The 12500-nt window shown below is 48.9% G+C and overlaps 1 pseudogene across 1 annotated transcript in view; it reads right to left on the bottom strand.

Moving 5' to 3' along the window:
* The window catches only part of LOC309699035 (glutamate receptor ionotropic, kainate 5-like), a 98192-nt pseudogene that overhangs the window by 33162 nt on the left and 52530 nt on the right, over positions 1-12500 (bottom strand). The window contains exons 9-10 of the transcript XR_014280808.1: positions 3131-3283; positions 827-931 (exon numbers count right to left, since the gene is read on the bottom strand). The product of XR_014280808.1 is annotated as a glutamate receptor ionotropic, kainate 5-like (transcript). The remainder of the gene's footprint in view (positions 1-826; positions 932-3130; positions 3284-12500) is intronic.

The following is a 12500-nucleotide window of genomic DNA, read 5'->3' as shown; positions in this document are numbered from 1 at the left end:
TTACAGTGAAAAGCTAAAAACACAGACTCTCGAATTACAGCTGAAAGTCTGCACTTTTGTTTGATTTCAGTCCTGTGTGGTGCAGTGCAGAGACAAAACTACAAACGTGTGTGTGTCCAGCTGATTATGGACCAAACTGTGTCAAAGAATAACTTGATTGTTTCATGATTACACTAGAAACATGGATAATGTCCATAACAGCAGCACAGTGCTGAGGTAACTGTGTGAATCCATTCGGCTCCTGAAAATGTGAAGCAAACTTAAATGGGTTTGACTAGAATGCATGAATCTGGACCTCAGTAGACGCCACAGAGTAAATGAGGTCAGAGTTAGCGAGAGCAGCAGATCTATCAGGATGAAAATCAATTTGGATTCGATGCAGGAAGCAGAGCAGCCTGAAGCAACGACCTTATCGAAGGAGCGGCTCATCCTCCGGGGAGCACGAGCGCGCTCTTGTGTTTGAGCTGCAGCGTAAATCACGCACTGTCTCGTTACTTCTCACGGGAAGCTTCACCCCTGGTACACGAGCCCACCTGACCCCGGGCTGACCTCCATTGATCTGCAACCTTTTAATATATGTATGAGGTCGTAAATGTGCGCCGAGCCTTCAGGAAAAAATTGGTTTGCACTGATTTTATCGACGAATGAGAGAAGGGTTTACTGCAGGGCAGACGGCGCATCCTGCACGACTTTTAAGGTCACTGCGTAGAACATCCACGCTCATCCACCCGCCTGATCTAAAGGCACAAATTTACATCTCTGCGGCTGAATGATGACCTAATCTCTTTCCTGTCAGCTCCCCACTTGACCCTATTTGACCTCTGACCTCTTTATGGCCTGCAGGGTGTTTCTCCAGGATCTTCAGGGTGTAATTGGTTCTCTGGCCTTTGCTGTTGAACTCGATGTGACCTGTCAGACCGTCGTACTCCACCTGATGACACACGGGCAAACACCAAAGAGCAGGTTAGCAGGTTAGCTAGGTGCAAAGCTAACTGAACGTTGTGCTATATTAAAGTAACAATAAGATAATATCAGTAGATGGAATACAAACGTTAGTCTACTTTTAATTCTACTCAGCTTCAATGTGAAGAATAAGAAGGAAAATAAAAGCACATCTATTTCCTGATTGATAACGACATGTAAAGAACAGCATGACGCTGCAGTGACATCACCCGCTGATGTCACCATCTTTGTGACGGGCACCTAAGGTGGTCATGTGTCATCATGAGGTAACACGCCCTGAGGCAGGGCGGCTAATTTAAGTTTAAAGAGATGAAATTACTACTGAGTTCAGCTCATCAGTGCGGTTTCTCCTGGTGGGAAAATTAACCACGCCCCCCACCCTGAAGCATGACCTGCTTTATCATCTGTTTTAGTGAAAGAGGACCTTAATGTCCGCACTCAGTAAGACCTCAAACTAGCAAACGAGCTCGTTGACTCATTAGGACGGCGCTTATGGAGGCCATAAATCAGTGAGCCGTACACTTCTTTGTACAGCCAGAGTCGCCTCCTGCTGCTCAAGCGGCACTTCCACATCAGCTTTACTATTCAGACCCAAAGGCTACAGTCATCTTTTATATACAGTCTTTGCATGGAGTGACTGCAAACCATCCTGTCAGTGCTAACCTGAGGGTGAGAGAGCTTCACACCCTGGACTCTCTCTCCAGTAAACTGTTAGCCGGATTAGCTGCACAGACTTGTTAGCAGCTAGATGACACTCGGCATCTTTATACGGAACAACAGACTGCGTTGGCGTTCACGTTAAGGATGCAGAAAATCTGGGAAAGATGTTTACAGCAGCTCAATGTGAAGCTTTATTACAAGCTGCACTTTAATCTGACACACACACGTTTTCATATCTTTGTGGGACATCTCATTGACATAATGCTTTCCCAAGCTGCTAACCTTAACCATCAATGAACCCCGAGCCTAACCATCACCATAACCTAAATGTAACCCTGACACTTTGAGTCTCAAACACGCCTTTAAGCTCATGGGAACTGGGATTTAGGTCCCCACACAGATATCAATACATGCTCTCACACACACACTGGAAATAGAAACTGAGACAACAGGAGAGACAGACAGTTCATCAGATCAGTGACGCTGCTGCTGCTGGTGTGTGTGTGTGTGTGTGTGTGTGTGTGTGTGTGTGTGTGTGTGTGTGTGTGTGTGTGTGTGTTTGCAGGAATGTGCAAATAAGTGTGAGAGATGTGCAGCCAAGCGTGCATTTTGTTCCTTAGTTTATGTGAGTTATGTGTAATCGAGTGCACATACACTATGAACGGGTGTGTGCGTGTATCTGTGTGTGTCTGTGTGTGTGTGCGTGCGCACCACTCAAGATGAATTACATCCCAAAAACAATGTGGCGAGAGAGACGGGGAGAGGGAACGCGGTCTCTGGTTGCTGCCAGGCTCAGTGCAGAGATGATGAAGTGATGCTCGGAGAGCAAGCAAAACAAATGGAGAGAGGGAGCGGCATCCTCAGAGGATGGAAAAAACAAGAAGTGGCAGACAGACAAAGACGGGGGAAGAGGAAGACAGGAATAAATCAAATGGACATGAAAATGAAAGAAGGAAGGAGGGAGGAGGCCTCCTTCCACGGGTGCAGCTCTGCAGCAGCTCGCCGTGTTAAAACCAACAAGTCCTCTAAATGCTGCAGTGCTGAACACTCCTGCTGCGAGCTCAAATCCCTGCCAGTGTTTCCACTGAAATATGAAGTGTTTCATACCAGCAGCATCCACACCCACCTACAGCCAAGTTCACGCCTTCTACTGAGTCCCTGCCTATTTGGAAAAAACAGCTTTCAAAGCTTTTAAAAAGCTGAAATGTCAGAGACCACACGGCTGCATGGGAACCAAACCTACACCAGCACAGAGGTGAAACCAGCGTGCTGCTGTACTGGCTCATCCTCCAGTGTCTGAGCTTTTTAAACTGGAAACACTGCTGTTAGCACTTCCATCCTTTGGCCTGTTCAGTGAATGGAAGCAGAAGAAGAAGAGCTGCGCTCGCTGCTGCTGAGACGACAGTAAACTGTGAGCCCTTCATCTCTACATTACCCATAATGCCTTTCTGTGAGATGTCTGTGGGCCTCCTCTGATAATGCGTGAGGTGTGTCTGTGTGTGTTTACCATGCGCAGGTAGTTCATGAGGCTGGTGCCGTGCTGCCAGATGAGCGGGGAGGTGCAGCTCAGCGGCTTCACGCCGATCTCCTGACTGCGGTTCAGCTCTCGCACGGCGCTCACCACCACGTGAACGGCGTCGAACATCAGTGCTGACGACAGCTGAGACAGACACGGGTGAAAACATTAAAGCATGAATGGGTTCAATAACTGACACAGCAGAGCGCTCTGATGTCGCAGTGGAGGAGCTGCCTGTGTGCTCGAACTTTTCCGTCTCTGTGAGGAATAAATACGATGACTTCCATCAGCGCCGTTTTACTCTGAGAGACTAACCAGTGTCAGCTGCTTCTCCCAGCCGGACACAAATGTGTCGCTCTCAGTCCGACACTCGTGAATGATCTCTGCAGCTCGGCCTCTACGAGAACATCTTCCTAATGTGTTTCACATCTGAACCCTATGAGTGATGCACAGATCTGGACTGTCCATAACCCAACTGTATTCATGTAAATGACGAAGGGTGATGACGGAGGATGCCGGTACATCTGCACTCTGTTGGTTTTAATGCATCTGTCTGATGCACACGAGTCACAGAGTTCTGACATCACGCCGTTCAGCAGGTAGCTTGCTTGCTCATATTTTGCTTCCAAAAAGCAAAATGTTCTTGAGCAACAGTTCTTCAGCTTTCTGACGGTATTTCAAAGTTCGTCTGTCGGTCCAGTCCTGGTGCCTGACCATTTGTTTCTGTCTGTTAAGCCTCTGAAGCCTCAGAGTTCACACTGAGCTGAAGGATGAAGCTGCTCACACCAAATATTCAAACTCTGTTCTTGCCTATTATTATTCCATGTATGTTTGCATATGTTATAATGAACCTCCAGGATTCCTGCAAAATCTAAAGAAATGAATGGTGACTTAAGACTTTTGCACAGTGCTGTAGTGTGATTGAACTCCTATTAGCCATTAAGAGTACTGGGTGAAGTTAAGAGCTTAAAAGCTGAGATCAGAATAACATCAAGAACAATCTGCTGCATGTGTCCTGTTCATTCAGCATGCTCTCCTCCACATTCCCCACTGCAGCCCACAAAGCTGCACAAGACCAAAACTCCCAGAAACAAGAATAAAAAGCTGTGTTTGTTGGTGCTCCTACAGCTGAAGACGCCGGGGTATTGATAGCAAGAAGAGGAAAATTAAAGCCCTCCTGCTATCAGCGGCTCTCAGCGCTGGGCTCAGCAATCGACTCAGTGATCCTATCACAGTCTGACGTTCTGGTCTGTTTGGTCAGTTGTCAATCAAACTGACACTCTGAGGGAATCAGACAAATTGTACGGAGGCAGAGCGGCACAGTCTGTCAGCGGCTGATAAAGAAGACGGATGTATGACCGAGTGTGATTGGAGTTCTCTCCGAGTCGATAGTTTCAGGGCTGGATGACAATAACTAATTACAGACTGAAGAGAGACAGATAGACGAAGTGAAATCAGAGGCAGGAAGAGTGAAGAGTTCTGGTAACTCCCAGTCCCAGGTTTGCTCCGCCTCCTCCAACATGGACCATAACTTTACTGAGGAGACACCGGGCTGTAACCGACATGCCGGCACAAGTGATTCTCACACAAGTGTTTGGACTCATTATTTGTAGTTTTGGCTCTATCCTCAAAGATTCCAGATGTGACTGAAGGACAGCTTTCAGTCCAGGTGTTACTGCAGGTAAGGAAGGGTTACTGCAGGTAACGAGATGTTAATGCAGGTAAGGAGGGGTTACTGCAGGTAAGGAGGTGTTACTGCAGGCAACGAGGGGTTACTGCAGGTAACGAGATGTTACTGCAGGTAAGGAAGGGTTACTGCAGGTAACGAGATGTTACTGCAGGTAAGGAGGGGTTACTGCAGGTAAGGAGGTGTTACTGCAGGCAACGAGGGGTTACTGCAGGTAACGAGATGTTACTGCAGGTAAGGAGGGGTTACTGCAGGTAAGGAGGTGTTACTGCAGGCAACGAGGGGTTACTGCAGGTAAGGAGGGGTTACTGCAGGTAACGAGATGTTACTGCAGGTAAAGAGATGTTACTGCAGGTAAGGAGGGGTTACTGCAGGCAACGAGATGTTACTGCAGGTAAAGAGATGTTACTGCAGGTAAAGAGATGTTACTGCAGGTAAGGAGGGGTTACTGCAGGCAACGAGGTGTTACTGCAGGTAAGGAGATGTTACTGCAGGCAACGAGATGTTACTGCAGGTAAGGAGGGGTTACTGCAGGTAACGAGATGTTACTGCAGGTAAAGAGATGTTACTGCAGGTAAGGAGGGGTTACTGCAGGCAACGAGATGTTACTGCAGGTAAAGAGATGTTACTGCAGGTAAAGAGATGTTACTGCAGGTAAGGAGGGGTTACTGCAGGCAACGAGGGGTTACTGCAGGTAACGAGATGTTACTGCAGGTAAAGAGATGTTACTGCAGGTAAGGAGGGGTTACTGCAGGCAACGAGGTGTTACTGCAGGTAAGGAGATGTTACTGCAGGTAAGGAGGGGTTACTGCAGGCAACGAGATGTTACTGCAGGTAAGGAAGGGTTACTGCAGGTAACGAGATGTTACTGCAGGTAAGGAGGGGTTACTGCAGGTAACGAGATGTTACTGCAGGTAAAGAGATGTTACTGCAGGTAAGGAGGGGTTACTGCAGGCAACGAGATGTTACTGCAGGTAAGGAGATGTTACTGCAGGTAAGGAGGGGTTACTGCAGGCAACGAGATGTTACTGCAGGTAAGGAGGGGTTACTGCAGGCAACGAGGGGTTACTGCAGGTAACGAGATGTTACTGCAGGTAAAGAGATGTTACTGCAGGTAAGGAGGGGTTACTGCAGGCAACGAGGTGTTACTGCAGGTAAGGAGATGTTACTGCAGGCAACGAGGGGTTACTGCAGGTAACGAGATGTTACTGCAGGTAAAGAGATGTTACTGCAGGTAAGGAGGGGTTACTGCAGGCAACGAGATGTTACTGCAGGTAAGGAGGGGTTACTGCAGGCAACGAGGGGTTACTGCAGGTAACGAGATGTTACTGCAGGTAAAGAGATGTTACTGCAGGTAAGGAGGGGTTACTGCAGGCAACGAGGTGTTACTGCAGGTAAGGAGATGTTACTGCAGGTAAGGAGGGGTTACTGCAGGCAACGAGATGTTACTGCAGGTAAGGAAGGGTTACTGCAGGTAACGAGATGTTACTGCAGGTAAGGAGGGGTTACTGCAGGTAACGAGATGTTACTGCAGGTAAAGAGATGTTACTGCAGGTAAGGAGGGGTTACTGCAGGCAACGAGATGTTACTGCAGGTAAGGAGGGGTTACTGCAGGTAACGAGATGTTACTGCAGGTAAGGAGGTGTTACTGCAGGTAAGGAGGGGTTACTGCAGGCAACGAGATGTTACTGCAGGTAAAGAGATGTTACTGCAGGTAAGGAAGGGTTACTGCAGGTAAGGAGGTGTTACTGCAGGTAAGGAGGGGTTACTGCAGGTAACGAGATGTTACTGCAGGTAAGGAGGGGTTACTGCAGGTAAGGAGGGGTTACTGCAGGTAAGGAGGTGTTACTGCAGGTAAGCAGGGGTTACTGCAGGTAAGGAGGTGTTACTGCAGGTAAGGAGGGGTTACTGCAGGTAAGGAGGGGTTACTGCAGGTAAGGAGGTGTTACTGCAGGTAAGGAGGGGTTACTGCAGGTAACGAGATGTTACTGCAGGTAAAGAGGGGTTACTGCAGGTAACGAGATGTTACTGCAGGTAAGGAGGGGTTAATGCAGGCAACGAGATGTTACTGCAGGTAAGGAGATGTTACTGCAGGTAAGGAGGTGTTACTGCAGGTAAGGAGGGGTTACTGCAGGTAAGGAGGTGTTACTGCAGGTAAGGAGGGGTTACTGCAGGTAACGAGATGTTACTGCAGGTAACGAGGGGTTACTGCAGGTAAGGAGGGGTTACTGCAGGTAAGCAGGGGTTACTGCAGGTAAGCAGGGGTTACTGCAGGTAACGAGATGTTACTGCAGGTAAAGAGGGGTTACTGCAGGTAACGAGATGTTACTGCAGGTAAAGAGGGGTTACTGCAGGTAACGAGATGTTACTGCAGGTAAGGAGGGGTTACTGCAGGCAACGAGATGTTACTGCAGGTAAGGAGATGTTACTGCAGGCAACGAGATGTTACTGCAGGTAAAGAGATGTTACTGCAGGTAAGGAAGGGTTACTGCAGGTAACGAGATGTTACTGCAGGTAAGGAGGGGTTACTGCAGGTAACGAGATGTTACTGCAGGTAAGGAGGTGTTACTGCAGGTAAGGAGGGGTTACTGCAGGCAACGAGATGTTACTGCAGGTAAGGAAGGGTTACTGCAGGTAAGGAGGTGTTACTGCAGGTAAGGAGGGGTTACTGCAGGTAAGGAGGGGTTACTGCAGGTAACGAGATGTTACTGCAGGCAACGAGATGTTACTGCAGGTAAGGAAGGGTTACTGCAGGTAAGCAGGTGTTACTGCAGGTAAGGAGGGGTTACTGCAGGTAAGGAGGTGTTACTGCAGGTAAGGAGGTGTTACTGCAGGTAACGAGATGTTACTGCAGGTAAGGAGGTGTTACTGCAGGTAAGGAGGGGTTACAGCAGGTAAGGAGGGGTTACTGCAGGTAAGGAGGGGTTACTGCAGGTAACGAGATGTTACTGCAGGTAAAGAGGGGTTACTGCAGGTAACGAGATGTTACTGCAGGTAAGGAGGTGTTACTGCAGGTAAGGAGGGGTTACTGCAGGCAACGAGATGTTACTGCAGGTAAAGAGATGTTACTGCAGGTAAGGAGGGGTTACTGCAGGCAACCAGATGTTACTGCAGGTAAGGAAGGGTTACTGCAGGTAACGAGATGTTACTGCAGGTAAGGAGGGGTTACTGCAGGTAACGAGATGTTACTGCAGGTAAGGAGGTGTTACTGCAGGTAAGGAGGGGTTACTGCAGGCAACGAGATGTTACTGCAGGTAAGGAGGTGTTACTGCAGGTAAGGAGGGGTTACTGCAGGTAAGGAGGTGTTACTGCAGGTAAGGAGGGGTTACTGCAGGTAACGAGATGTTACTGCAGGTAAGGAGGGGTTACTGCAGGTAAGGAGGGGTTACTGCAGGTAACGAGATGTTACTGCAGGTAAGGAGGGGTTACTGCAGGTAAGGAGGGGTTACTGCAGGCAACGAGGGGTTACTGCAGGTAACGAGATGTTACTGCAGGCAACGAGATGTTACTGCAGGTAAGGAAGGGTTACTGCAGGTAAGCAGGTGTTACTGCAGGTAAGGAGGGGTTACTGCAGGTAAGGAGGGGTTACTGCAGGTAAGGAGGTGTTACTGCAGGTAAGGAGGGGTTACTGCAGGTAACGAGATGTTACTGCAGGTAAGGAGGGGTTACTGCAGGTAAGGAGGTGTTACTGCAGGTAAGGAGGGGTTACTGCAGGTAACGAGATGTTACTGCAGGTAAGGAGGGGTTACTGAAGGTAAGGAGGTGTTACTGCAGGTAAGGAGGGGTTACTGCAGGTAACGAGATGTTACTGCAGGTAAGGAGGGGTTACTGCAGGTAACGAGATGTTACTGCAGGTAAGGAGGTGTTACTGCAGGTAAGGAGGGGTTACTACAGGTAAGGAGGTGTTACTGCAGGTAAGGAGGGGTTACTGCAGGTAAGGAGATGTTACTGCAGGCAACAAGATGTTACTGCAGGTAAAGAGATGTTACTGCAGGTCAGGAGGGGTTACTGCAGGCAACGAGATGTTACTGCAGGTAAGGAGGGGTTACTGCAGGTAAGGAGGGGTTACTGCAGGTAACGAGATGTTACTGCAGGTAAAGAGATGTTACTGCAGGTAAGGAGGGGTTACTACAGGTAAGGAGGGGTTACTGCAGGTAAGGAGGGGTTACTGCAGGTAACGAGATGTTACTGCAGGTAACCAGGTGTTACTGCAGGTAACGAGATGTTACTGCAGGTAAAGAGATGTTACTGCAGGTAAGGAGGGGTTACTGCAGGTAAGGAGGTGTTACTGCAGGTAAGGAGGGGTTACTGCAGGTAACGAGATGTTACTGCAGGTAAGGAGATGTTACTGCAGGTAAGGAGGTGTTACTGCAGGTAAGGAGGGGTTACTGCAGGTAAGGAGGTGTTACTGCAGGTAAGGAGGGGTTACTGCAGGTAACGAGATGTTACTGCAGGTAACGAGGGGTTACTGCAGGTAAGGAGGGGTTACTGCAGGTAAGCAGGGGTTACTGCAGGTAAGCAGGGGTTACTGCAGGTAACGAGATGTTACTGCAGGTAAAGAGGGGTTACTGCAGGTAACGAGATGTTACTGCAGGTAAAGAGGGGTTACTGCAGGTAACGAGATGTTACTGCAGGTAAGGAGGGGTTACTGCAGGCAACGAGATGTTACTGCAGGTAAGGAGATGTTACTGCAGGCAACGAGATGTTACTGCAGGTAAAGAGATGTTACTGCAGGTAAGGAAGGGTTACTGCAGGTAACGAGATGTTACTGCAGGTAAGGAGGGGTTACTGCAGGTAACGAGATGTTACTGCAGGTAAGGAGGTGTTACTGCAGGTAAGGAGGGGTTACTGCAGGCAACGAGATGTTACTGCAGGTAAGGAAGGGTTACTGCAGGTAAGGAGGTGTTACTGCAGGTAAGGAGGGGTTACTGTAGGTAAGGAGGGGTTACTGCAGGTAACGAGATGTTACTGCAGGCAACGAGATGTTACTGCAGGTAAGGAAGGGTTACTGCAGGTAAGCAGGTGTTACTGCAGGTAAGGAGGGGTTACTGCAGGTAAGGAGGTGTTACTGCAGGTAAGGAGGTGTTACTGCAGGTAACGAGATGTTACTGCAGGTAAGGAGGTGTTACTGCAGGTAAGGAGGGGTTACAGCAGGTAAGGAGGGGTTACTGCAGGTAAGGAGGGGTTACTGCAGGTAACGAGATGTTACTGCAGGTAAAGAGGGGTTACTGCAGGTAACGAGATGTTACTGCAGGTAAGGAGGTGTTACTGCAGGTAAGGAGGGGTTACTGCAGGCAACGAGATGTTACTGCAGGTAAAGAGATGTTACTGCAGGTAAGGAGGGGTTACTGCAGGCAACCAGATGTTACTGCAGGTAAGGAAGGGTTACTGCAGGTAACGAGATGTTACTGCAGGTAAGGAGGGGTTACTGCAGGTAACGAGATGTTACTGCAGGTAAGGAGGTGTTACTGCAGGTAAGGAGGGGTTACTGCAGGCAACGAGATGTTACTGCAGGTAAGGAGGTGTTACTGCAGGTAAGGAGGGGTTACTGCAGGTAAGGAGGTGTTACTGCAGGTAAGGAGGGGTTACTGCAGGTAACGAGATGTTACTGCAGGTAAGGAGGGGTTACTGCAGGTAAGGAGGGGTTACTGCAGGTAACGAGATGTTACTGCAGGTAAGGAGGGGTTACTGCAGGTAAGGAGGGGTTACTGCAGGCAACGAGGGGTTACTGCAGGTAACGAGATGTTACTGCAGGCAACGAGATGTTACTGCAGGTAAGGAAGGGTTACTGCAGGTAAGCAGGTGTTACTGCAGGTAAGGAGGGGTTACTGCAGGTAAGGAGGGGTTACTGCAGGTAAGGAGGTGTTACTGCAGGTAAGGAGGGGTTACTGCAGGTAACGAGATGTTACTGCAGGTAAGGAGGGGTTACTGCAGGTAAGGAGGTGTTACTGCAGGTAAGGAGGGGTTACTGCAGGTAACGAGATGTTACTGCAGGTAAGGAGGGGTTACTGAAGGTAAGGAGGTGTTACTGCAGGTAAGGAGGGGTTACTGCAGGTAACGAGATGTTACTGCAGGTAAGGAGGGGTTACTGCAGGTAACGAGATGTTACTGCAGGTAAGGAGGTGTTACTGCAGGTAAGGAGGGGTTACTACAGGTAAGGAGGTGTTACTGCAGGTAAGGAGGGGTTACTGCAGGTAAGGAGATGTTACTGCAGGCAACAAGATGTTACTGCAGGTAAAGAGATGTTACTGCAGGTCAGGAGGGGTTACTGCAGGCAACGAGATGTTACTGCAGGTAAGGAGGGGTTACTGCAGGTAAGGAGGGGTTACTGCAGGTAACGAGATGTTACTGCAGGTAAAGAGATGTTACTGCAGGTAAGGAGGGGTTACTACAGGTAAGGAGGTGTTACTGCAGGTAAGGAGGGGTTACTGCAGGTAAGGAGGGGTTACTGCAGGTAACGAGATGTTACTGCAGGTAACCAGGTGTTACTGCAGGTAACGAGATGTTACTGCAGGTAAAGAGATGTTACTGCAGGTAAGGAGGGGTTACTGCAGGTAAGGAGGTGTTACTGCAGGTAAGGAGGGGTTACTGCAGGTAACGAGATGTTACTGCAGGTAAGGAGGTGTTACTGCAGGTAAGGAGGGGTTACTGCAGGTAACGAGATGTTACTGCAGGTAAGGAGGGGTTACTGCAGGTAAGGAGGGGTTACTACAGGTAAGGAGGTGTTACTGCAGGTAAGGAGGGGTTACTGCAGGTAAGGAGGGGTTACTGCAGGCAACGAGATGTTACTGCAGGTAAAGAGATGTTACTGCAGGTAAGGAGGGGTTACTACAGGCAACGAGATGTTACTGCAGGTAAGGAGATGTTACTGCAGGCAACGAGATGTTACTGCAGGTAAAGAGATGTTACTGCAGGTCAGGAGGGGTTACTGCAGGCAACGAGATGTTACTGCAGGTAAGGAGGGGTTACTGCAGGTAAGGAGGGGTTACTGCAGGTAAGGAGGGGTTACTGCAGGCAACGAGATGTTACTGCAGGTAAGGAGGGGTTACTGCAGGCAACAAGATGTTACTGCAGGTAAAGAGATGTTACTGCAGGTAAGGAGGGGTTACTGCAGGCAACGAGATGTTACTGCAGGTAAGGAAGGGTTACTGCAGGTAACGAGATGTTACTGCAGGTAAGGAGGGGTTACTGCAGGTAACGAGATGTTACTGCAGGTAAGGAGGGGTTACTGCAGGTAAGGAGATGTTACTGCAGGTAAGGAGGGGTTACTGCAGGTAAGGAAGGGTTACTGCAGGTCAGGAGGGGTTACTGCAGGCAACGAGATGTTACTGCAGGTAACCAGGTGTTACTGCAGGTAAGGTCTGAGATGCTTTTAAGTCTGATCATCCTTCCTATTGTAAATCCTGTGTTTCCATCCATGAAGGCATTTCCTGGTTGCAGACCTGTCAGCCTCCTCCAGAGGTCCTCTGTGAAATAAATGACTCTGTGGTCTCTCAGGTCTGTTGGTGTTGCTGAGCTGCTCGGTGCGTTGCTTTGTGTTCTAATTAACTGTTAGTTCATTTCATGAATCAAGAAATGAATCGTAAGTACAGTACTACTTAAGTATAGCATAGTGACAGTGATTTGCTTTGGGCTTCCGTTTGTCTTCGTCCTGAAAACAAACCTCAGGTGTTA

The sequence above is a fragment of the Aulonocara stuartgranti genome, assembly GCF_965226115.1.
Source record: "Aulonocara stuartgranti genome assembly, chromosome: 22".
In the NCBI taxonomy this organism is placed as follows: Eukaryota; Metazoa; Chordata; class Actinopteri; order Cichliformes; family Cichlidae; genus Aulonocara; species Aulonocara stuartgranti.
Note: the sequence above shows the minus strand (reverse complement) of the source record. Positions and strands in the feature narration are given on the sequence as shown.